Here is a 23622-nt window from a genome sequence, read left to right on the forward strand (position 1 = left end):
AGGCTTATGCTTTTTACTGTTTTCTTTATTTGGATTCTTTTTTCATTTTTTGAAAGAAGCTCTTTTTGCTATAAACGTCTCTTTTATATCAAATTTTAATCATGCTGGCAATCCTTTGGCCGTCCTTCTGCTTTTTTTACTGTGTGGAATACATCTGGTCTGGGCTTCAATGATGGTATTTTTAAACAATGTCCACGCCTGATGTAAACTCTTAATCTTTGCAGCTGCATCTTTTAGTTTTTTCTATTTTCCTCATTTTATCAGTCTCCCATTTGAAAGTTAAATGCTAGAGTAGTAGTTTTCCAGTTATTAAGTCAAATTTGATAGCATTATGATCACTGTTGCTAAGTGGCCCCACTACCATTACTCTTGCACCAAATCCTGTGTTCCACTAAGAATTAGGATTAAAATAGCTCCGTCTCTTGTCAGTTCCTGGATCAGCTGCTCTATAAAGCAATTATTTATTTCATCTATAAAATTTACCTCCCTAGTATGTATTGATTGTTGTGCTACTGGACCCCTGGGCTGAGGCAGAATTGGCTCAATCTGCAGGGAAAAGTCCTGCAGGGTTCCCATCATTGGATCTTGATGAAGCAGAGATGCAACTGGAGCTTCACCTATACCAGCCCTCATTCCCCCGAGATTGAGCCCTTGGGTGTCAGGGCCAGCATTCCTTAGGTAGGGGTCTCTTATAACAGTGGAGATGGTCGGATGAGCCCAAGGTCCAAGTGAAGGTCAGAGACAAATGGCAATAGGCATATCCAGTGGCAGACAGTGATCACTGGAAGACTATGGTCAAATGTATCCAAGATCAGGCCGAGGACAAACCTTTATAGGGCCTGGTGTCTGATGTCATCAGCAGGTGCCGCAGGGCTTTTCCCATCACAGGCCCTTTAAAAGGCAGAAGTATGGATGCACACGCCTAAGGGGATGTGCGGCTAACCGGGCTAAGAAGCATCTTGCCGCATATAGAGCTGGTGGCATCAGGCCACATTGGAGAATGGTGTCTCGCTGGCAGTGTTTTGCTGTGTTGGGGAGCAGCCCGGGGCCTCAGGTAAGGGCGGTGATTCACGGGGTTAACCGGCGGACCGCCAAACCCAACAATGATGTGAAATATACTCAATAAATATTAGGATAATTAAAATCTCTGACCTCTCCTTTTCAGTCATCGAGGTAGTACGTCCCCCCCTTCGGGGTGGGGACTTCCCCGATGTTCTCGGAGGGAGCAGAGGTGGATCTTTACGCTTAATACGGTTGCCCCCCAGGGTCTAAACAGAGAAATTGAGTGGTACCTGTTTTATTAGGACGGACTCATCGAGATTTGCTGGCCTTTGACGGCTCTCGCGAGAGCTGTCAAAAATTTTTGACAGCTCTCGCGAAAGCTGTCACGTTCGCACTCTTTCCTGTGTTTAAATGGCTGACACCTGTGAGAGCCTGCGCGCTCCGGGTGACATTTTAGAGGTATGTACCTTTGCTTAACGGATGTTACAATGTAGCCGTTCTCACCATTTTCTTGAGTTGACTTTTATTTGCTTTTACACTTTAGATTTGAATGTACCCCTGGTTCCCCCCCGACGCAGTCTAAGCAAAACACGGGACCGTGTCGGGGGACCGAGTTTAAAGCATTATTTGGAATTCATGGAGTTGCCTGTTTGAATTATATATATATTCTTGATGTTCTGAATTCTTCAAGTTTAGCATACCATAGAAATTGTTGGTGAATAAACATTTACCCTGCACCAGTGTACTGTGATAATTAAAATCTCCCATTATTCCGGTGCTATCAAATTTGATATGTTCCCTAATTTCTGTTAGTATTTTAATATCCATCTGTTAATTCTGGTCAAGCAAGTGGTAGTAATCCCTACTATTAAACGGTTCCCTATCACACATGGGATTTCTGTCCATACAGATTCCATAGTGCATTTATTCTCCTGCAAGATCTTTATCGTGTTTGAATCTATGCCATCCCTGATATATAGCACCACTCCCCCCCCAATTTGATCCATCCTATCGTTGTGATATAATTTAAACCCTGGCGTCGTACTGTCCCATTGGTTATTCTCCTTCCACTAGGTCTCTAAGGGCCTCATTTTCCACCCGGATCGCACACGATAAGGGATGTTTCGCACGTGAAATGTCCCTTATCGCGTGCGATACCAAAATGGGGGCGGAGTCGACCCCAGAAGAGGAGGAGTTGGGGCGTCACCGGGGCGATTCTGCGAAGACGCCTCGGACAATGAAAAGGTAAGGCCCTTTTCGCGTCCGAGTTCACGCCCAATAGCTACACCTTCAATGGTGGCGCTATTGGGTGCGAAACCGGCAGCGATTGCACCGCGACAGTGCGATCGCTGCTGGCTAACGCACCCAATAGCGCCACCCCATTTCGGCCACCCGCCCCTCATTCCCTAAAGTATCACAGGCCTGCAATACTTTAGAAAATGAGGCCCTAAGATGTCAATTACATCTACCTTTTCCTTCAGTGCTATTCATTCAAAGTCTCCCATCTTATTTTTTAAACTTCTGGCATTTGCATACAGACATTTCAAGGTATGTTTTTTGTTTGTATACACAACTTGCCTTGCAGTTGATAGGGCTAATTTGGAATTTTTTATCTCAATCTGCTATTTACTTAACTACACCTGATTTACTCTTGCCTTTATTGGAAACTTTTGAAGATACCACCTTCTGAATCATGCACTGCTGAGCAACAGTCAGCTTTCCCTCTGTTCTAGTTTATAAGCTGCTCTGTCTTTTTTTTTTTTTTAATTTTAGCACCAGCAGCTTGTTTTCATCCTGATTAAGGTGGAGCCCATCCTTTCAGAGTAGCTCCCCCAGAATGTTCCCCAGTTCCTAACAAATCTAATGTCCTCTTCCCTGCAGCATTGTTTCATCCACACATTGAGACTCCAGCGCTCTGCCTGCCTCTGGGATCCTGTGCATGGAACAGGGACCATTTCTCAGATTGCTATCCTGGAGGTTCTGGATTTCAAATTTCTACTTAAAATCCTAAATTTGGCTTCCAGAACCTCCCCCTCCCTCACCTTCCTATGTCATTGATACCCACATTTACCATGATATCAGGCTCCTCCCCAGCACTGTCTACTTTGCACCAGACTTTGCACCAGACTGTGCTGAGTGGCTGGTGGATGTGATCCTCACATCCACCAGCCACTCAGCTATCTATATGCCCAACAATCAAATCACCAACTAAGACCTAGATTCATCATTTTGCCATGTTTATTGCGCGAATAACGAACGCAATAAAAAAAGGGACATGTCTATTCAAATTGCCGGCCTACCTCATCACACAGTCAAACAACACATGTTGCATTGTGGCTTCGCATGCGGCATTGCATCATCATGTAGCGCGTTATTTTTTGCTACACTATAAATACTGCCTTCCTGCATGTGCCTCTTTGAGGGTGTGTCAGGAGTTTTGTTAGAGGAGGTAGCTGTTGTTGGTGGGTTCTAGGAGATTTATAGTGATTACTGATTGATTACTTGTTTGCTGTTGTCCTCTGTTTCCCTATCCCTTTGTCTTTTGTCATCTTGGTTGGAGTGAAAGATTTTGCTTGTTAGTCCAGTTTGTCAGTCTGTTTTTTGTGTGGAGGTGGTGAGGAGGTGTGTGTGTGTGTGTGTGTGTGTGTACTGAGGCTGAGGAGGTTTGTGTGTGAAGGAGGTATGCTTGAAGGTTGTGGAGAGGATGGAGCATGATAGGGATGGGGAGAGAGGAGAGAAGAGGTGTCAGGAGAGGGAGGATGTGGGCAGGGGTGCCAGGGGAAGGAGTAGGAATAGGAGCAGGGACAGATGCAGGAGTAGAGAGAGGCAGCAAAGAAGGGATAGGAGGATGGGGAGAGGGAAGGGTCTAGTCAGGCGAGTTCGGGAAGAGAAGTAGGGCAGGGTAGGGCTAGACAGAGAGGGAAGAAGGGAAGGGAGTTGATAGGGCAGGTATAGGAAGTGGGAAGGAAGGGAGCGGGATGGAGAGTGAGGAAAGGGAGGACACTTCTCATGAAAAAGAAGTGGCATCCCCTTCAGGCAGCCAGCCAGTAGCATGTCCTCGTCTAAGGGCCATAAAGTTCAGCATGCAGAACGACCTGGTGATCACAGAGGTCCTGCAGAACTAGCCTCAGCTGTTTGGTAATCGGGTGGCCAAGATGTCTAAGCCAGTGAAGGGGCAGATATGGCACAACCTAGTGCAGTCCATCAGCAGGTGGAGCAGCATTGAAAGAAGTGGGGAATAGGACATTAAGGCCCAGCTGAAGGGCAAGGTGGCAGCGAGAGCCAAGTACCAAAGCGTGACCAGAAGAGGAGCATTCTGTCCAATCCAGCTGACTCAGATGGAGGAGCGACTGATGGAGAGGCTGGGACCGGACATGTTTGAGGGCATGGCTGAGCAGCTGGACACGATGTGAGCTACAGCTGGTAATTTCACCTCACCCATAAATGGGCAGGCTGCAAGGGGAGCACACATCATTTGGCATAAGATGCTCACTGTGCAAAGAAACTAAGTGTGCCTTTCATGCCAAAACAAATAAAGGATACTTGCTGGCATATGTACTTATGTCTTCTTTATTGTTTCTTCTCTTTTGTTTCCACAGCTTTCGAGCGCCAAGCTGCTGTTCCTAGCCAGGAACTCCCAGGCCCCAGCCAGGAACAGCCAGGGCCCAGATGGGAAGCCCCAGGGCCTAGCCCGGGTGATCCTGGGAGCATCCGCCCTCTCGTGTGTGTGAGAGAAAGAAAGTGATTATGGAAGTGAGAAGCCTGTGCATGTAGAGAGAATAAGTATGGGAGTGAGAGACTGGTGGTGAGTGTGTGTGTGTGTGTGTGTGTGAGACAGAGAAAGTGATAATGAGAGTGAGAAGCCCGTATATGTAAGTAGAACACAGGAGTGGGAAGCCTGTGTGTGTGTATGGCATGAGAGAAACTGTTTAGGAAGGTGACTGGTGTGTGTGTCAAAGACTGTTTGGGAGATGATTGGTATGTGAGAGACAGAAACAGGTCATGAGGGCATGACTGGTATGGTGTGTGTGTGAGAGACATGGGCCCTAAGGAAGAGGACCATGAGTATAGAGCTTAGCCACTACTGCTGCTTCTGGTGTGTGCTACGGCCCTGCATGGAAGAGGAGTAGGAGAGCTGCTGGAGGGGGTAAGTAAAGGTGGCTTTTTAAGTTTATTTTTCTTGATTGACTGCCATTTAAATTATTTAATATTATGTGATGTCTGCTTTTTTGAAATATTTTATTGGTGTTTGGAGAATTTGTAATAGTTTTTATGCGTTTTTAATTGTTGGATGTTATTCTGTTCATAGCTGTTTTGTAACATTTATTCTGCTTATTAGTATAGTTTTACAATTATTTCTGTGTGGGGATCTATAGCTGCTTGCTAGTTCTGTTTTCCTAATAAGAGGTGCATTGGTTTTTAGGGCCTGATTTAATATTTGTAGTGTTGCCTTTTCATAGATAGGGTTGCTCCTATTTGAGTGCGGATTAGTTTATGTGCATTACTACAGATCCTGGGAGTATGTTAGGTCGGTTCTGTGTCTGTTACCGAGATAAGATATTTTACTAGCATGTAAGCGTTTGTATCAGTCTTATTTGTTGTGTTTTCTCAAGAGGACATGCATTGGTGGTAAACTGCTGTCTTTTCATAAGTAGAGCTATTGAGCCTGGAAGTAGAAGGAGTTTGAGTTGCTGTTACTGAGATGACACCAGAACAAGAATATCTTTTTTGTAGGGTGAGTTGTATGGAGAATATCATAATTCTGCTTTACATCCATTATTGTGGGTCAGGGGGTTTCCCATAGATGCAAACTGTACTTTTACACCTAGCCCCATGACGATCATGGGTCAGTGTGTCATGCATGTGAGAACCATCTGTCAGGTGTGTCCTGACAGAAAAAAGGTTGAGAACCACTGCCCTACAGAACCACGAGCCAGCACCCAACGCCAGAATGTGAATTCACCAATCCCCCGGTCAGGTGGAGCACATCACCCCACCGATGCCCATCTTGCACCCTCACACAATAGCAGCGCCATCAGCACTGGCAGCAACAGCCCCACCATCAATGACAGCGCCATCAGTACCGACACTGCCAGCAGCACCGACACCTCCACCAGCAAGCTTGCCTGTAGGTGAACTGAGACCAACAGAGATACAGCTTTGTTGGTACAAAAGAATCCTATGATATGTCCTCTGTAAACTTTACTCATCTGGCCTTGCTACTGTCCTGCATTTCAGTTATGCAGTCTGTTTCAGTGTTTTTCTCCACATCGAGCCCTGCAGTTCTGTTCTATTATTCCTGTTCCATATTGAGTCCTGCAGTCCTCTTCCAGTGTTTCTATTCTTCATTAAGCCCTGTAGTCCTGCTCTGGTTTTCCAGCTTCTTGCCTCTCTCCTGGGTTCCTGATCCTGAGCCTGCTTCAGTATTACAGCTGCTTGCCAAGATGCTGCGCAAGCTAGGCCAGGTTTTACCGGCCTTGATTCAGCCTTCATCCAGCCTCTTCAGGTGCTTCTCCCTACTATTAGGCTATGCCACCAAGCATAGCCTAATAGTAGGGAAGTGCAGCCTCCAAAATTTTGTTTTATTTTTTTCTTTCTTTCTTTTTTTTTTTTTTTTGGGGGGGGGGGGGGGGGGGGAGGAAATAGATTTTCTAGATTAACGTTTCATTTACTGTTTATTTCATTTATGTCCCTTACAGTGTACACCCAGACTCTATCACCATGTGGGCTGCTATAAAATCACTCTCCTTATATCTATGGGGAAAAAATGCTTAGTGCATAGGTCCCAAAATTTGCCAAAACCCAGCATGATTTCAGACTCGTCCTTTTGTACTGCGGCTGTGCTGAGTCAAGCTTCTGTGAACAAAGTGGAGCCTGTGTGAGGTAATATCTTGTAAATGCAAACATGCATGGCAGGGAATTATATGAAAAAACAAATTTCGGTATATCAGAAAGGAACGTCATTTCCTACGTTAGCAGTACGAAGGAAGTCAAACATTCATCTGCCAGGCATAGCTTTCTGCAGAAATAGTTTTTTTATCAGCATGTTACAACACCACCTCGTGCAGGCTAGGAAGACCATACTAGTCACCTTCTGGCTCTCCCTTCTCCCTCTTTCACTTTTAGATGAGGAAACAAGAGCAGATGTTTTAGCTTTGGGAATGAACTGTCAGGTTGATGCTATGCAGGACAGCCAGAAACCAGCAGCACCCAAGTCTGTGTGTGTTTACCTCCTGAGCAACAGGGCCCTCAGCTCCAGCCAAGAGATGGCTATAAATCACCTGATTTTTGCAAAACCTGCTTTTCAGTCCAGTTAAAGGAAAAACATAAGCTGAGGGATGAATAAAAACATATCTCCCAGGCACCAAGTAGAGCTACTCCAGGTGGTCTCCATAAAAAAAGAAAACAAAATAACACCATGCTGCAAAATCTATTGCTTACTAGATTTATTATTTACTACTACTACTACTACTACTACTACTACTATTTATCATTTCTAAAGGACTACTTGATATTAGGGATGTGCAGAGCAAAAGTTTAAGTTCATATGTCCATATGTCCAAAGGGGGTCCCATTTGCGGTCAATATGGACATAAACAGAATTCAATGAGTTGAGTCTATGTCCATATGTGCAAATAAAAATTTAAACCCCTCACCCTCCTTAATCCCCCCCCCCCCCCCCAAGACTTACCACAACTCCCTGGTGGTCCAGCGGGGTCAGGACGCCATTTCTGACCAACTTTGCAAGGAGCACGTGATGTCGGCGTCACGTCGGAGTGACGCGGCGTCACGTGATTCCCCGCGAGTTCCCTCCGGCACCCTCGTTCGGCCCAAAAGGAACTTTTGGCCAGCTTGGGGGAGCCTCCTGACACCCCCAAGCTGGCCAAAAGTTCCTTTTGGGCAGAACGAGGATCCCAGAAGCGACCCCGCGGGGAATCACGTGACGTCGGCGCCACGTCAGAGTGACGCGGCGTCACATGATTCCCCGCGGGTTCCCTCCGGCACCCTCATTTGGCCCAAAAGGAACTTTTGGCCAGCTTGGGGGGGTCAGGAGGCCCCCCCAAGCTGGCCAAAAGTTCCTTTTGGGCCGAACGAGCGTTCCGGCGCGAACCCGCGGGGAATCACGTGACGCCGCGTCACTCCGACGTGGCGCCGACGTCACGTGCTCCTCGCAAAGAATTTCAGAAATGGCGTCCTCACTCCTCGCTGGATCACCAGGGAGTTGTGGTAAGTCTTTGGGGGGGGATTAAGGAAGGTGAGGGGTTTAAATTTTTATTTTGGATCAACAATCGCGATTTCCAACTTATTCAACATAGCTATGTTGAATAAGTTGGAAATCCGATCGTTTATGTCTCATCACTTTTTTAAGTTAAAAAAAAAAAAAAGTAGCGTTTTACATTTATGTTCAATACGAATGCACCCCCCTACTTGATATCATGCAGCACTCTACAGATACACAGACAGCAAGGGATTGTCCCTTCTACATAGAGTTTATAATCTAATCAAGACAAACATACATGACAAATAGTCTTTGGGAAGTGTATTACTGTAGAAAAGTGGTTAGGATTTAAAAGTAGTGAGTTTTTAGACTAGAATATGGCCAGAGAGGGAGCATGATGAACCAATTCAAGAAGCATATTATAGGCATAAGATGCAGCAAGGTGGAGAGCACAGAGTCAGAAGTTAGAGATGGAGGAGAAGGGTGCAGGTAAGAGAGAGTTGCTTGATGAACAGAGTTCACAAGGAAGGGTGTAGGGAGAGAAAAGAGATAAGTAATGAGGAACTGAAGAGCGAATGTATTTATAGGTGAGTAAGAGAAAGTTGCATTGCATGTGGAACTGGACAGGGGGGTCAGTGTAGTGACTTGAGAAGAAGGGTTACGTGGTCATAGCAACTTTGAAGGAAGATAAGTCATGCAGCTGAATTTTCAATAGATTACTGTTGAGAAAGATAGTTCTATGGGAGGCCCTTGAGCAAATTGCAGTAGTCTAAGCGGGAGGTGATAAGAGAATGAGTGAGCATTTTTGTGGCATCCTCAGAAAGGAAGGGACAAATTTTAGCATTATTATAGAGGAAGAAACAACACACTTTAGTAGTAATTTGGATGTGTGTAGAAAAAGAGAGATGCACATTATAGATGATCCAGGGTTACGGGCCATAGGAACCGGAAGGATGAGAGTGCCATTTGCAGAGACAGAAAAAAGAGGGAAGAAGGAAAGAGGATTTGGGGAAAATACAGGAAGCTCCATCTTGGTCATGATAAACTTCAGGTGGCAGTGGGCCAGCCAGGGACATCATTTGACATACAGTTAGTAATTCTTTTTTTCAATCAACATTATGTACCCTTTATTACTGTTACGGTCCCGGGCCGTGCCCCAGTCCCTCCACCTACCTCAGTGATGGCCCAGGCCTCAGGAACTCCTCTTCGGCCACCTAGGCCCGACCTGGCTCCTGCCACGGCTCTCCCTTCGCGAGGGAGATGCCGCCGATCCAATGCACTTGGCCCCGCCCCCTAGGCGCGTGCGCGCAGGGGCTCGAACATTTAAAGCGGCCGCCGGCCAGCACGGGAAAAGGGAGGACAGCCCTTGGATGACATCAGACGCTGCAGGGTATTTAAAATCTGCAGCTTGGCCTAAACCTCGTCTTGCAACGAGGTTCACTCTTCCTCAGAGTTACTAGTTGCTGCGTCTGGATCTCTGATCTTCTCTTCGGTCTTGGTCTTCTGGTTCTTGACTCTGGCTCATCCACTGACTCCGGCTTCAGCTTCCGTCCCTGGCTTTGTCTTCGACTTCTGACTCCTGGCTTCCGACCTTGGTTCGTCCACTGACCCCGGCTTCAGCTTCTGTCCCTGGGTTTGTCTTTGGCTTCTGACTCCTGGCTTCTGACAGCTCGTCCACCGACTTCTGGCTTCAGCTTCTGCCCCTGTCTGGACTCCGGCTTCTGGCTTCTCTTCATCCTCAGGCGTCCAGTTCTTCGCCCACCAGGAGGCTTCGCCTAAGTCCCAGCGGCTCGGGTCTTCACGGGCTCCTCCCGGGGGGACCGCGGGCTTCAAAGGGTGAAGTCTTCATCGACCTCCTTGTGCCAGCTGCATCCCAGGCCTTACTCCACAGGTCCTCGGTCACAGAGGATCTCGCCTAAGTCCCAGCAGCTCGGTTTCTCACGGGATCCTTCTGGGGGGACCGCGAGCTTCCAAGGGTGAAGTCTTCCAGGGCCTTCTCCTCAGCGCCGCCTCCCGGCTGCAACATCCACTGTGGTTCCCCACAGTGCATCACCATCCATCTCAGCCGACTCAAGGGTCCACATCCATAACAGTTTGCAAGGCCATGGACCTGGCGGATGCCACGGGCTTGAAAGCCATTTCTGGTATAGCACAGAGATTGCAACAACAACAAATATGCATTGACTCTCTGATGACGACCATGCAGAGACTAGCCAATTGAATAGATGGAGCCGCCGCACTCAGCCCTCCGGTACCCATAGCGGTGGCCGATATCGGACCGGCCACACCCACACAACTGCCTGCGCCCTCACGGTACTCTGGGGACGCCAAATTATGCCGAGGATTTCTTAATCAATGCTTCACCCGGTTCAACCTTCTGCCAGCCCAGTTTCCCACGGATCAGATTAAAACCAACTACATTATTACCTTGTTGGACGGGAAACCTCTGGTATGGGCCTCCTCCCTATGGTAGCGTCAGAACTCCCGCCTGGCTAACCTGGAACAATTTGTCACAGCCTTCCGGCAGATCTTCGATGAGCCTTCCCGCAGGCCTACTGCCGCCTCGGAGTTACTTCAGCTCCATCAGGGCAACCGGCCCCTATCCGAGTATGCAGTAGAATTCCAGACACTAGCAGCCGAGCTGAACTGGGGTAATGACAGTCTTCACGGCTTAATCCTGGAAGGTCTCTCCCCAAGACTCCAAGATGAACTGGCAGCCAGGGACCTCCCGGACGACCTGAACAGCCGCATTGACTTGGCGGGTCGTGTGGACCGCCACATCCAATGCTGGTTCCGGGAGGGGAGGTCTGTTCGGAGACTCAGGTATCCCATTTTCCAGACCTGTACCCTCTTCTTACGCTTCTGCAGGGAGTCAGGACCCAGAACCCATGCAGTTGGGCCGGGGCCCGATCTCTCAGGAAGAGAGAAAAAGATGTCGTGCCCAGGGCCTATACCTATATTGTGGTGGCAAGGGCCACTTCCTTGCTCAGTGTGGCGAGCGGCCAGGAAACGCCAGGACCTAGACATAGTCGGGGAGCTAACCCTAGGTAATACCACTTCTGCCTCCCCGTGCACTGTTCCAGTGACTATCATCCTCCCTGGAGGAAACTTCGATACGTTAGCCCTGATTGACTCTGGAGCCGGGGGAAACTTTATCCTCTGGGATTTAGTCCAGCAACTGCAGATCAGGGTCCAACCTCAAAGGCCTCCCATCAGAGTGTCTTCCATTCACAGGACCCCCCTTCCGGGGACTATTTCTACTTGCACCAAGCCCCTAACACTTCATACTGGTCTCCTGCATGTAGAGGAGATTTCCTTCCTCATATTAGAAAAATCCATGCATCCGGTCATCTTGGGTCTACCATGGCTTCGGAAGCACTCCCCGGTTATCAGTTGGGAGACTCTCCAGATTGTATCCTGGGGCTCGTCTTGCTTTGACACCTGCCTGATTGCGGTTCCTCGACCCTTGATACCTCTCCTGACCACCCCCCTGGCGTTGCCACTATAGTATCAAGGTTACTTGGATGTCTTTTCGAAAGAAAAAGCCGAACTCCTTCCGGAGCACCGAACCTTTGATTGTGCTATCAACCTGATCCTGGGTACTATGCCGCCACGAGGACGGGTATATCCTTTGTTGTTCCCAGAGACTCGAGCCATGTCCGCGTATATCCAGGAGAACTTGGATAGAGGGTTCATTCGGCCATCTAACTCCCTGGCCGGAACCGGGTTCTTCTTTGTGGCAAAGAAGGATGGGTCTCTCCGGCCCTGTATAGACTATCGTGGTCTGAACAACATTACTCGATGCGACTGATACCCGCTACCATTAATTCCGGAGCTGCTGGATCGACTACAAGGAGCCAAGGTGTTCACGAAGTTGGATCTCCGTGGGGTGTACAACCTGGTGAGGATTCGACCAGGTGACGAGTGGAAGACTGCGTTCAACATGAGGGATGGCCACTACAAATATCTGGTCATGCCCTTCGGCCTCTGCAACACTCCCGCGGTGTTCCAGAATCTCATGAACGAGGTGTTGAGGGACATGTTACATACGTCGGTCATCGTTTACCTGGATGACATGCTGATATACTTGAAGGACCTGGATTCGCACTGCAGAGATGTCCACTGGATGTTGCAGAAACTTTGGGATAACCGGCTCTTTGCTAAAATGGAGAAGTGCCAATTTGAGCAAGAATCCCTACCCTTTCTCGGGTATATTGTGTCTTCCACAGGTTTCCATATGGACCCTGAGAAAGTAATAGCCATCAAGGACTGGCCTCAACCCGTGGGGGTCAAGGCACTTTAGCGCTTCCTTGGTTTTGTCAGTTTCTACCGACAATTTATACTCCAGGATGGTGGCTCCGCTTACGGCCCTCACCAAGAAAGGGGCTGACGCTAGAAACTGTTCTGCAGCTGTGCTACGAGCTTTCCAAGAACTGAAGACAGCCTTCCTTTAGGTCACATGTCTCCATCACCTGGACCCCCAACGTCAGTTCATTGTGGAAGTTGACACCTCCAACATGGCAGTTGGAGCCGTCTTGAGCAAATATCCGGCAGCGTAAGATCCCTGCCGTGTTCCTACTTTTCCCGGAAATTCTCACCCGCAGAAAAAAATTATGGCATAGGAGACAAGGAACTTCTGGCCATCAAAATGGCCTTCGAGGAATGGCGCCAGTGGTTGGAGGGAGCTCTACACTAAGTGATCGTTTATACGGATCACAAGATTCTGGAATGTCTTTGCTGCGCCCAACACCTCAACCCCCGACAGGCTCGGTGGTCCCTCTTTTTTAGCTGCTTCAACTTTCTCCTCTGCTACAGGCCAGCATCCAAGAATATTCAGACAGACGACCTCTCCCATACACGGAGACGGTTGATACCCCTAACCCACCACAATACATACTCGACCCGGCCAGTGTGCTTCTCGCGGCATCAGACGTGGTTTCTATGGGGAAAACGGTAGTACTGGTTCACCTCCGGAAGAAGATACTGTCGTGGGCCCATGACTCCCTGACTGCAGGTCACCCAGGGATAGCTAGAAACCAGGAATTACTTTCCGAGTTCTACTGGTGGCCCCAGTTTAAGAAGGATGTCCAGCTCTATGTCAGCTCCTGCCCGACCTGTGCTCAACAGAAGACTCCTCCCCAGCCGCCCCTGAGGTCTTCTTCAGCCACTGCTTATCCCCACCGAGCCATGGACCCACTTGTTCACGGACTTCATTGTCGATCTGCCCTCTTCAGAAAGAATGACGGTGATCTGGGTTATGATTGACAGGTTCTCCAAAATGGCCCACTTCGTTACCCTCGCTAAGTTGCCTACAGCACCTGAACGCGCAAACCTGTTTACCCACCACATCTTTCACCTTTATGAGCAACCCCAACACATCGCCTCGGATCGGGGTTCGCAATTTACGGTAAAATATTGGAGGGCGCTTTGTAAAAAATTTGGAGTCCAGCTAGATTTAAGAACATAAGAACATAAGAAATTGCCATGCTGGGTCAGACCAAGGGTCCATCAAGCCCAGCATCCTGTTTCCAACAGAGGCCAAACCAGTCCACAAGAACCTGGCAATTACTCAAACACTTAGAAGATCCCATGCTACTGATGCAATTAATAGCAGTGGCTATTCCCTAAGTAAACTTGATTAATAGCCGTTAATGGACTTCTCCTCCAAGAACTTATCCAAACCTTTTTTGAACCCAGCTACACTAACTGCACTAACCACATCCGCTGGCAACAAATTCCAGAGCTTTATTGTGTGTTGAGTGAAAAAGAATTTTCTCTGATTAGTCTTAAATGTGCTACTTGCTAACTTCATGGAATGCCCCCTAGTCCTTCTATTATTCGAAAGTTTAAATAACTGATTCACATCTACTCGTTCAAGACCTCTCATGATCTTAAGGAAAGACCTCTATCATATCCCCCCTCAGCCGTCTCTTCTCCAAGCTGAACAGCCCTAACATCTTCATCCTTTCTTCATAGGGGAGCTGTTCCATCCCCTTTATCATTTTGGTTGCCCTTCTCTGTACCTTCTCCATCACAACTATATCTTTTTTTGCGATGTGGCGACCAGAATTGTACACAGTATTCAAGGTGCGGTCTCACCATGGAGCAATATAGACTGCCTTCCACCCTCAAGCTAACGGCCAAGTGGAATGCACAAATTGGACTTTGAAAACTTTCTTCCAGTCCTTTGTGGGAGATTTACAAAATGATTGGGTGGCTCTGCTTCCATGGGCGGAGTTCTCATACAACCACCACAAACACTTGGCCACCGGTAGTTCTCCTTTCTATATGGTATATGGGAAACGACTTTGACCTCCCTTGCCCTTGCTGTTGGTTGTACCATCTCCGCTCGTACAGCTCACGGCCCAGCAGTTACGTAGTCTCTGGACTTCTACCCAACTGAAGCTGCAACGCACTGCTATTTTTCTAAGAGGTACGCAGACCGCCTATGATGTCCGGCTCCAGTCTTTCTCCCTGGGGATAAAGTATGGTTAAGCACGAGATATCTTCGCTTGCGGCTTCTCTCCATGCGCTTGGCCCCAAAGTATGTCGGCCCATTCCCTGTCACGGAACAGGTGGGGGCAGTCACTTACCACCTCCGCCTCCCACCTACGCTCAGGGTCCACAATGTCTTCCATGTTTCCCTGCTGAAGCCATTGGTTCTGTCCATCTTTCATAGGAAGACCCCTGCACCGCCACGCCTGAGGCACACGAGGATTCCATCTACCAAGTCAAAGAGGTCCTAGATGTGCGATTTCTCCACAGACGTTGGGAGTAACTCCTCTCTTGGCAGGGTTACGGTCCTGAGGAGAATTCCTGGGAGCCAGCCTCCAACATACTGGACAGGGATCTCCTCCATCAATTCCATGTGGATCATCTGCTAAAACTAGACCCCCAGGAATGGGGCGTAGGAGAGAGGGTATTGTTACGGTCCCGGGCCGTGCCCCAGTCCCTCCACCTACCTCGGAGCCAGCCCGGGCCGCAGGAACTCCTCTTCAGCTGTCTAGGCCCGACCTGGCTCCTGCCGCGGCTCTCCCTTCGCGAGGGAGACGCCGTCGATCCGACGCACTTGGCCCTGCCCCCTAGGCACGCGCGCGCGTGCTGGGGCTCGAACATTTAAAGGGGCCAGCGCGGGAAAAGGGAGGACAGCCCTTGGATGACGTCAGACGCTGCAGCGTATGTAAACCCTGCAGCTTGGCCTAAACCTCGTCTTGCAACGAGGTTCACTCTTCCTCAGAGTTACTAGTTGCTGCATCTGGATCCCTGATCTTCTCTTCGGTCTCGGTCTTCTGGTTCTTAACTCTGGCTCGTCCACTGACTCCGGCTTCAGCTTCCGTCCCTGGCTTTGTCTTTGACTTCTGATTCCTGGCTTCTGACCTTGGCTCATCCACCGACTTCTGGCTTCAGCTTCCGCCCCTGTCTGGACTCCGACTTCTGGCTTCAGCTTCCGCCCCTGTCTGGACTCCGGCTTCTGGCTTCTCTTCATCCTCAGGCATCCAGTTCTTTGCCCACCAGGAGGCCTCGCCTAAGTCCCAACGGCTCGGGTCCTCACGGGCTCCTCCTGGGGGGACCGCGGGCTTCCAAGGGTGAAGTCTTCATCGACCTCCTGGTGCCGGCTGCGTCCCAGGCCTGACTCCTCAGGTCCTTGGTCACAGAGGATCTCGCCTAAGTCCCAGCTGCTCGGTTTCTCATGGGCTCCTCTCGGGGGGACCGTGAGCTTCCATGGGTGAAGTCTTCTAGGGCCTTCTCCTCAGTGCCGCCTCCTGGCAGCGACATCCACTGTGGTTCCCCACAGTGCATTACCATCCATCTCAGCCGACTCAAGGGTCCACATCCGTAACAATTACTCAGTGAGCCACTCTCTGCACCCTAACCTTATTTTATTGCTACCTCCATTTCATGCATGGTTTGAAAATATTGCTGTACAGTAGAATCACTCTTAGAGCCCAAAATAGCTATGTGTAGTTGCTAAGTCCGGGGCTGAACAGTGCAGGTCTGAAGGACAGATTCTGTTGTGTCGCCATCTTATTTAGAAACTGCTCTCTGTTCAGCTTTTCTCTCACAAGTGAGCTGCAGGCAAGTGGTTGATGTCCCCTCTTCCTTCCTTTCCTTGTTAGCCCTAGAGTTTCTTTTCCAGGTCTCAAATGTTATGCATATAGCAGAGGGTGCTCTAATTGTATGGAATATTCAAGTTTTGTACTAGACACTCTCTTTGTCCTGCCTCCTATTTATTCACGGTTGTCTTGCTTTCACACAGGCCGATACAGTACAGTGCCCTCCGGTGGAGCGCACTGTTAACCGGCATTTGGACTCGCATTTTCAACGCACTAGCTTTACCCCATATTCAGTAAGGGGCGCGTCGAAAACGTGCGTCCAACCCCCCCCCCCCCCCCCCCGAGACTAATAGCGCCCACAACATGCAAATGCATGTTGATGGCCCTATTAGTCATTTCCTCGCGATACAGTAAGTAAAATGTGCAGCCAAGCCGCACATTTTACTTTAAGAAATTAGCGCCTACCCAAAGGTAGGTGTTAATTTCTGCCGGCTTTTCTGTGCACCCTCCGACTTAATATCATGTCGATATTAAGTCGGAGGCCCCAAAAGTTAGAAAAAATTAAAAATTAAAAAAAAAACATTTTAAATGGGCCTGTGGCTCGCGGGTTGAAAACCGGACGCTCAATTTTGCCGGCGTCCGGTTTCCGAACCCGTGGCTGTCAGCGGGTTTGAGAACAGACGCCAACAAAATTGAGCGTCGGCTGTCAAACTCATTGACAGCTGCCTCTTTTTACCGCGGGCCCTAATTTAAATAAATTAAGTTACTGAATCGAGCGCACAGGAGAGTGGCCTGTGTGCGAGCCGGGAGAGCGGGCGCTCGCCCGTTCTCCCGCGTGGTTTACTGTATCGGCCCGACAGTGTCCAGCTTCCATAGCAGCCTTGACTGTTTCTGTTCTTGCTTTACTTTGCATAGTTTCTGATGGTCGAAGTGGACCTTGTGTCCGCGGAGACCCTATAATGTGACTAAGGCACACTCGGCGAGCGCGGGTGGGGGGGGGGGGGGGGGGAAGAGGGGGTTTTGGAAAGGAAGGAAGGGGGAAGGAAAGGGTTAAGGAGCGCGGGGGGAATGAAAGTCCGTTCGGGAAGGGGGGGGGGGGGGTGGCGAGTACGAGAGAAGGCAACGTAGATCCAAGATATGGAGTGGCAGCCGCTGATTGGCTGACAGGGAGCAGGGAGCATCTGATTGGGGGAAAGTATTTTGAATTCGGAGGGTCGGTACGTGGGGGCTATCAGTAGTGATTCGGCGGCGGCATTAGCGGGACAATTCGGTTTTTGTCTGCTCTGTGTACTTGAATTGCGTGGAGTTCCAGTCGAGAGGGCTGTTTTCTTTTCCCCGTGAGGCGTGCAGAGAGCGGAAGGAGCCGTCTGTGTCATAGCTAGATCGTGGGCGGAGGCTGAGAGGGAGCGCGGCAGCGAAATGGCGGCGGAGTTCGAATCGGAGGAGGCGGCCTGGGTACCCGGCACTGGCGAGGAGGCGGAGTTTGATGAGGAAGACATTGGCGACTGGGTGAGCAAAGAGCTGGGAGGGGGCGGCGGCGGCCTGGGCGGCGCGGCTTTTGGAAGTGCCGGAGGGAGGGTCTTAGGAAGGGGCAGGAGCCTGGAAGTCCTGCCGATTATTGAGTCAGGGGGTGTTTCAGTTCGGACGGAACGGGGGCGGTCCATTAGAATTATACGGCCTAGAGGGCTTGGTCAGGCTGGACTGCGGAGAGGGGTCGAGCATCGCGATCGAGCGTCGGAGGCAGGCAGGGGGGATGGGCTGAGCGGCGTTGGTTCTGCTATATGGTCAGATTCAGTGGGAGCGGCAAGAGGAGCTGGGAGAGAGACTGGGAGAGTGCATTTGGGAAGGGGAGATGTTAGATCTGATGATCGGCAGGGTTTTGTCTCAGGCAGAGGGGCTTCACGTGGGGGGAAGGCTAGCGGAGGGTCTGAAAGAGAGATCGACAGAGGTGCTGTTTCTGGCCTTTGTGAAGTCGGTTCTGGCAGAGCGGGGCAGGGATCAGTCAGAGGGGGGGGGGGGCCGGGAGCGGCAAACGCTCTCCCGTATAGGGGACGTAGGCAATTGGGACTCTGGCTGGGGGGTATTTAATAGAGGACAGGCGTTGAGCATGAGGCAGGAGAGTTCTATGACTCTGCAGAGGGGTGAAAGGCAGCAGGTCCCTGGCGGTTCCCTTTCTAGTGATTTATTGCATATGGGCGTGGGGAGTATTGTCAGGTCAGGCCGCGGGAAGGAATCTCAGCCGCAGAACCGTAGAGGCTCAGAGAGGCAGGGTGTGACGGGAGCGCGGAGCGGTTTGGCTGGTGCTGGGCTTTTTTCCCCTGCTGGTGTGCTGTCTTCTCAGGTGGAGTTGTCGGAGGAAGACGGAGAACTACCGGGTCCTTCGGGGCAGGAAGCTTGGCGGAGTCTGGCACCGAGAGAGGATTTATCAGGGCAGCGTGACAGGACGACGCGGGGTGACACAGTAGTGGGGGATTCTGATCCGGCTGGTGAGTGGGTAATTTTTCCTAAGAAAGCTGCGGGGGGTGCTCAACAGTTCAGGAGTTCCGGTGTTAGTGAGGATAGAGGGGAGCACAGGGCAAGTACGGGGCAGTTATTCGGAGGGTTGCTGAGAAAAGCAGATGACAATGACAGTAGCGGAAAAAAGGGTTCTGCTAGATCAGGGAAGGCTAAAAGGAAGCGGAAGAGGGCCCGTTCTAGCTCTTCTGATTCTTCCTCTTCTTCTTCTTCTTCGTCATCGTCCTCTAGTTCCTCAGAGGAGGGGGCGCCAAAGAAGAGTGAGATGGTGGGGGGTGCTACTGTTCGAGGTGCCCCAGCGCTAGTGGCTTTAACGGAACTCTGGGAGGAGGTGCCAAAATCCATTCGCAAGCGCATTTGGAGGAGGCAATTCATAGATATTTTCCAGTTATTGGAAGGTAGGCGGGGGAGGCGTAAGGAAAAGAAGAAGAAGAGTAAGAGTGACCGCTTTCCGGGGGTACAGCAAAAAGTTGCAAGAAACATGCATAATTGGATGAGAGCATTCCTGCGGTTAGCTAGTGTAGTGGGGAAAAAGGATCCATCTCAGTACGGGTCTCTGTTAGCTTACGCAGATTCCATTCTGGCTGCTAGCAAAACTTATGAAGGATGGTCATGGTTAAACTATGACGAGAGGTTCCGCGACAGAATGGAAGAAAATAAATTTATTACTTGGGGTACGCAGGATGTAGGCCTATGGTTAACCCAGATGGCCTCCAAGGCGACGGGTGGGGGGTCAGGCCAGGGTTTGGTATCGGGGGCAAATTCGAATCGGTCCTTTCGAAAAGAGTTCCCGAGCGGAGGGACGGTTAAGGGAGGGGCGGTGCGCAGTGACATCTGTTGGCGATTTAATCGCTCCAATTGCAACTTCCCCGATTGCAAATTCAGGCATGCCTGTTCCAACTGCGGAGCAGCCCACACTGCCTTGCGCTGCCCCAAAAGACAAGGTGAAGGTTCCCCTGCGACCCAACTGGTCAAGGGCGGGAACAAACAAGGGATTTGAAGTAGCAAGGACGCCGGTTCGTATTGCAGCGATGGTTAAGATTGTATCCAAACCACGTGGCGGCGGAACTGCTTCTTCAAGGTTTTACAGGAGGCTTTCGCATTCCTTATGAGGGGGAAGGGGTTGTGGGGGGGGGGAGCAATTGTCCGTCCGTACGCAAGTTGTTGGGAGTAGTTCAGAAAAAATTGAGTGAGGAGCTAGTTCTCGGCAGGATCGCGGGTCCGTTCTCGGTGGCACCGTTTCCAAATTTAGTGTTATCACCATTGGCAGTTATTCCCAAGAGAGAGGCGGGAAAATTCAGGCTGATACATAATCTGTCTTTTCCCGAGGGTAAGTCCGTAAACGACGGCATTCCTCGAGAATTATGTACAGTGCGTTATGCCTCGTTTGATTCGGCAGTTCAGGTAGTGAGAAGTTGTGGTCCAAATGCTTTGATGGCAAAAGTGGATATAGAGTCGGCTTTTCGTTTGCTGCCTATACATCCTGATAGTTTTCATTTGCTGGGATTTCGTTTTCAGCAGGGATACTATTTTGATAAGTGCTTGCCTATGGGTTGTTCTATAGCTTGTGCTTACTTCGAAGCGTTTAGTTCCTTTGTGCATTGGGTGGTTCAGATAAGAGCTAGGTCGAATAAGATAGTGCATTATTTGGACGATTTCTTGTGTGTGGGAAGGGCTGAATCGGAGGAGTGTGAACATGTTTTGGGCATTTTCCAAGAGGTGGCGCGGGAATTTGGTATTCCTTTGTCAGAGGGCAAGACGGAGGGACCCTGCACAAAATTGACGTTCCTAGGAATTGAGTTAGACTCAGGGGAAATGGTTTCGCGGTTGCCGGTAGTGAAGGTGGAGCGGCTGCGGAGTTTGGTGCGAGATGCGGTTGACAGGCATAAACTAACCTTGCGGGAATTGCAATCTATAGTGGGCAGCCTTAATTTTGCGTGCCGAGTAATTCCTATGGGTCGGGTATTCCTGAGGAGATTGTCACACGCCATGTCAGGCGTTAGGAAGCGTCATCATCGCATTCGGGTGTCCAAAGGAATGAGGGATGATTTGCAGATATGGGATACATTTTTAGTTGGTTTCAATGGTGTGGAATTCTGGCAATCTGATCCGTCGTCTAATCACGATCTGGAGTTGTTTACCGACGCGGCGGGGGCTACGGGTTTTGGTGCCTATTTTCAAGGGTCCTGGTGTGCGGCGAGATGGCCGCGTGCTTGGGTTGAAGAGGGGGTAACAAGGAATATCACATTCTTGGAATTGTTCCCGATTGTGGTAGCGGTGCATGTTTGGGGTGCGCGGATACGGGGAAAGAGGGTCGTTTTTTGGTGCGACAATATGGGGGTGGTCGAGGTTATCAATAAAAGATCAGCGAAATGTACTCGTGTATCGGAGTTGTTGCGGACTTTGATCTTATATTGTATGTCCTTGAATGTCACTATCTGGGCCCGGCACGTGCCGGGGGTTTCTAATGGTGTCGCCGACTCTCTTTCTCGTTTCAAGTGGGATACATTTCGAGAATTAGCGCCGGAGGCGGAGTCCGATGGAACGCCGGTTCCATCTTCCCTTTGGAAATTTGGTGCCCTGATGCCTGGAGTATGCTGCGAGCTTCATTAGCAACGTCAACATGGACAGGTTACGTTAACGGAGCTCGAAGAGTGACCGCATTTTTGTCGTCTCTAGGTTGGCGTGGGGGTCCCGTTTCTGATGTTGCTTTGGTGCGTTTTATTGAACAAGCTAGGTTACATGGTTATGCGAGATCGTCGGTGTGTCAGCAATTGGCGGGATTTTCTTTCTTTATGCGTGTTCATGACTGGGGTTTTCCTTCGGGGCGTTTTATAGTACGAAGGTTGTTAGCAGGTTGGCATCGAGAAGTGGGGCAACGATCGGATTATCGTTTGCCCATCACGCACGATATTTTGCTTCGGCTATGGGGAGCGGTAGGAGCGGTGTGCTCTTCCAATTACGAAATTCTGCTATTCCGTTTGGCTTTTGTTTTTGCCTTTTTCGGTGCCTTCAGAATAAGCGAATTAGTGGCGCGATCGGTCGGCAGCAAGGATTGCCTGGGACTCTTGGCCAGGAACGTCATTGTGACAAATCGGTCGGTGGTACTAGGTATACCACGCTCAAAGACCGATCAACAGGGTCGCGGGTCGTCGGTGGTGCTGACTGCAGTGCCAGGATTGGATACCTGCCCGGTGGCAAACGCGATTCAGTACTGTAGGGCGCGGCCTGGGAGGCGGATCCATTCTTGATACACGAGAACCTAAGTCCGTTGACCAGGTACCAATTTAAATCGGTACTTCGTCGGGCGCTGGTCCAGATAGGATTGGACGGAAGGCTATTCGGGACACACTCTTTTCGAATTGGAGCGGCAACCTCAGCAGCTGGGGCGGGATTGTCCAGGGGGGTGATACAGAGGATTGGACGGTGGAGATCCAGTGCATATACAAGTTATATCCGCCCGGATGGGGGGATGTCACAAAAAATCGACTAATTATTGTTTCTTTTAGGTGCAGTGCCCGCTGATATGTCGGTGTGGATCATTGGACATTCATATATTCATTGGGCACATAAGCATGCACAGGGTCGACCTTACGGTCCCCATTTGGATCTGCAGAACAGAGGGGTGCAAGTACATTGGATGGGGCGGAGAGGCATGCGTTGGGACGAGTTGGTGCCATACGTGAGGAACGAATGCACGCGTCTCCGACCGCCTCGTGTTGTGGTGATTCATTTGGGGGGCAATGACTGGGGACGGATGGCTGGTAGGCAATTCATCAGCATTGTCCGGAAGGATTTGATGACTGTTTCAATCCTATTGCCTACCACCATCCTGTGTTGGTCGGATATAATTGCCAGACCTACTGAATGGGAAAATGTGATGTGGAAACGTAGTAGGTCCAAAGCGAACCAGCAGATTGGATCCTGGCTGGCTCGGTTGGGGGGGCGGCACGTCCGCCATGAATGGTCCTGGGGTCCGAGTTCGGGGCTGTTCGGCTCCGACGGAGTTCATTTGTCTTTCCTGGGTACTGACCTGTTCTTAAATTCCATTCAGGAGGTACTGGAGACACTATTTCCGAAGGTAGACAGGGCCGCATCTTTGGGGGGTCACAGGGCATAGGATGCCCGTGTCTATGGCGCTTGGTCCGAGCCTGCAGAGTTAAAATGATGTCTGATGGTAAAGGGATTTCAACATTAGACAGGTGATGGTCGACAACTGGGCTGTTGTATGGATGTGGTCCCTTGCTGGAAGGAGGCGGGGACCACGGAGGCCAGACCCTTGGCAGGCGGAGGCGAGGGTCCACTCGAGTTGGCTCCTTGTCAGAGGACATCGGAGGCCGGAACTTGGAGTGAGTGCCAATTTATTCGAGCCGGGTGGCTGGAGAAGGCTATCCTGCCGGAGTGGCGGATAGACGGGGAGGGAATGTTGAGATCCCACAATAATAATAAATGATTGTTGTTTCAGGGCTCGGACCATTTATGAATAAAGCTGCGGCCTTTGTTTTTCCCAAACCATTGTCTTGGAGTTATTTCTATGTTCAGGGTGGATGCGAGTGAGTGTGGTCCTGTATGTACATATTATGATGGTCGAAGTGGACCTTGTGTCCGCGGAGACCCTATAATGTGACTAAGGCACACTCGGCGAGCGCGGGTGGGGGGGGGGGGGGGGGGAGGGGAAGAGGGGGTTTTGGAAAGGAAGGAAGGGGGAAGGAAAGGGTTAAGGAGCGCGGGGGGAAATGAAAGTCCGTTCGGGAAGGGGGGGGGGGGGGTGGCGAGTACGAGAGAAGGCAACGTAGATCCAAGATATGGAGTGGCAGCCGCTGATTGGCTGAC

This window comes from Rhinatrema bivittatum, chromosome 1 (assembly GCF_901001135.1).
Source record: "Rhinatrema bivittatum chromosome 1, aRhiBiv1.1, whole genome shotgun sequence".
Taxonomy (NCBI): Eukaryota; Metazoa; Chordata; class Amphibia; order Gymnophiona; family Rhinatrematidae; genus Rhinatrema; species Rhinatrema bivittatum.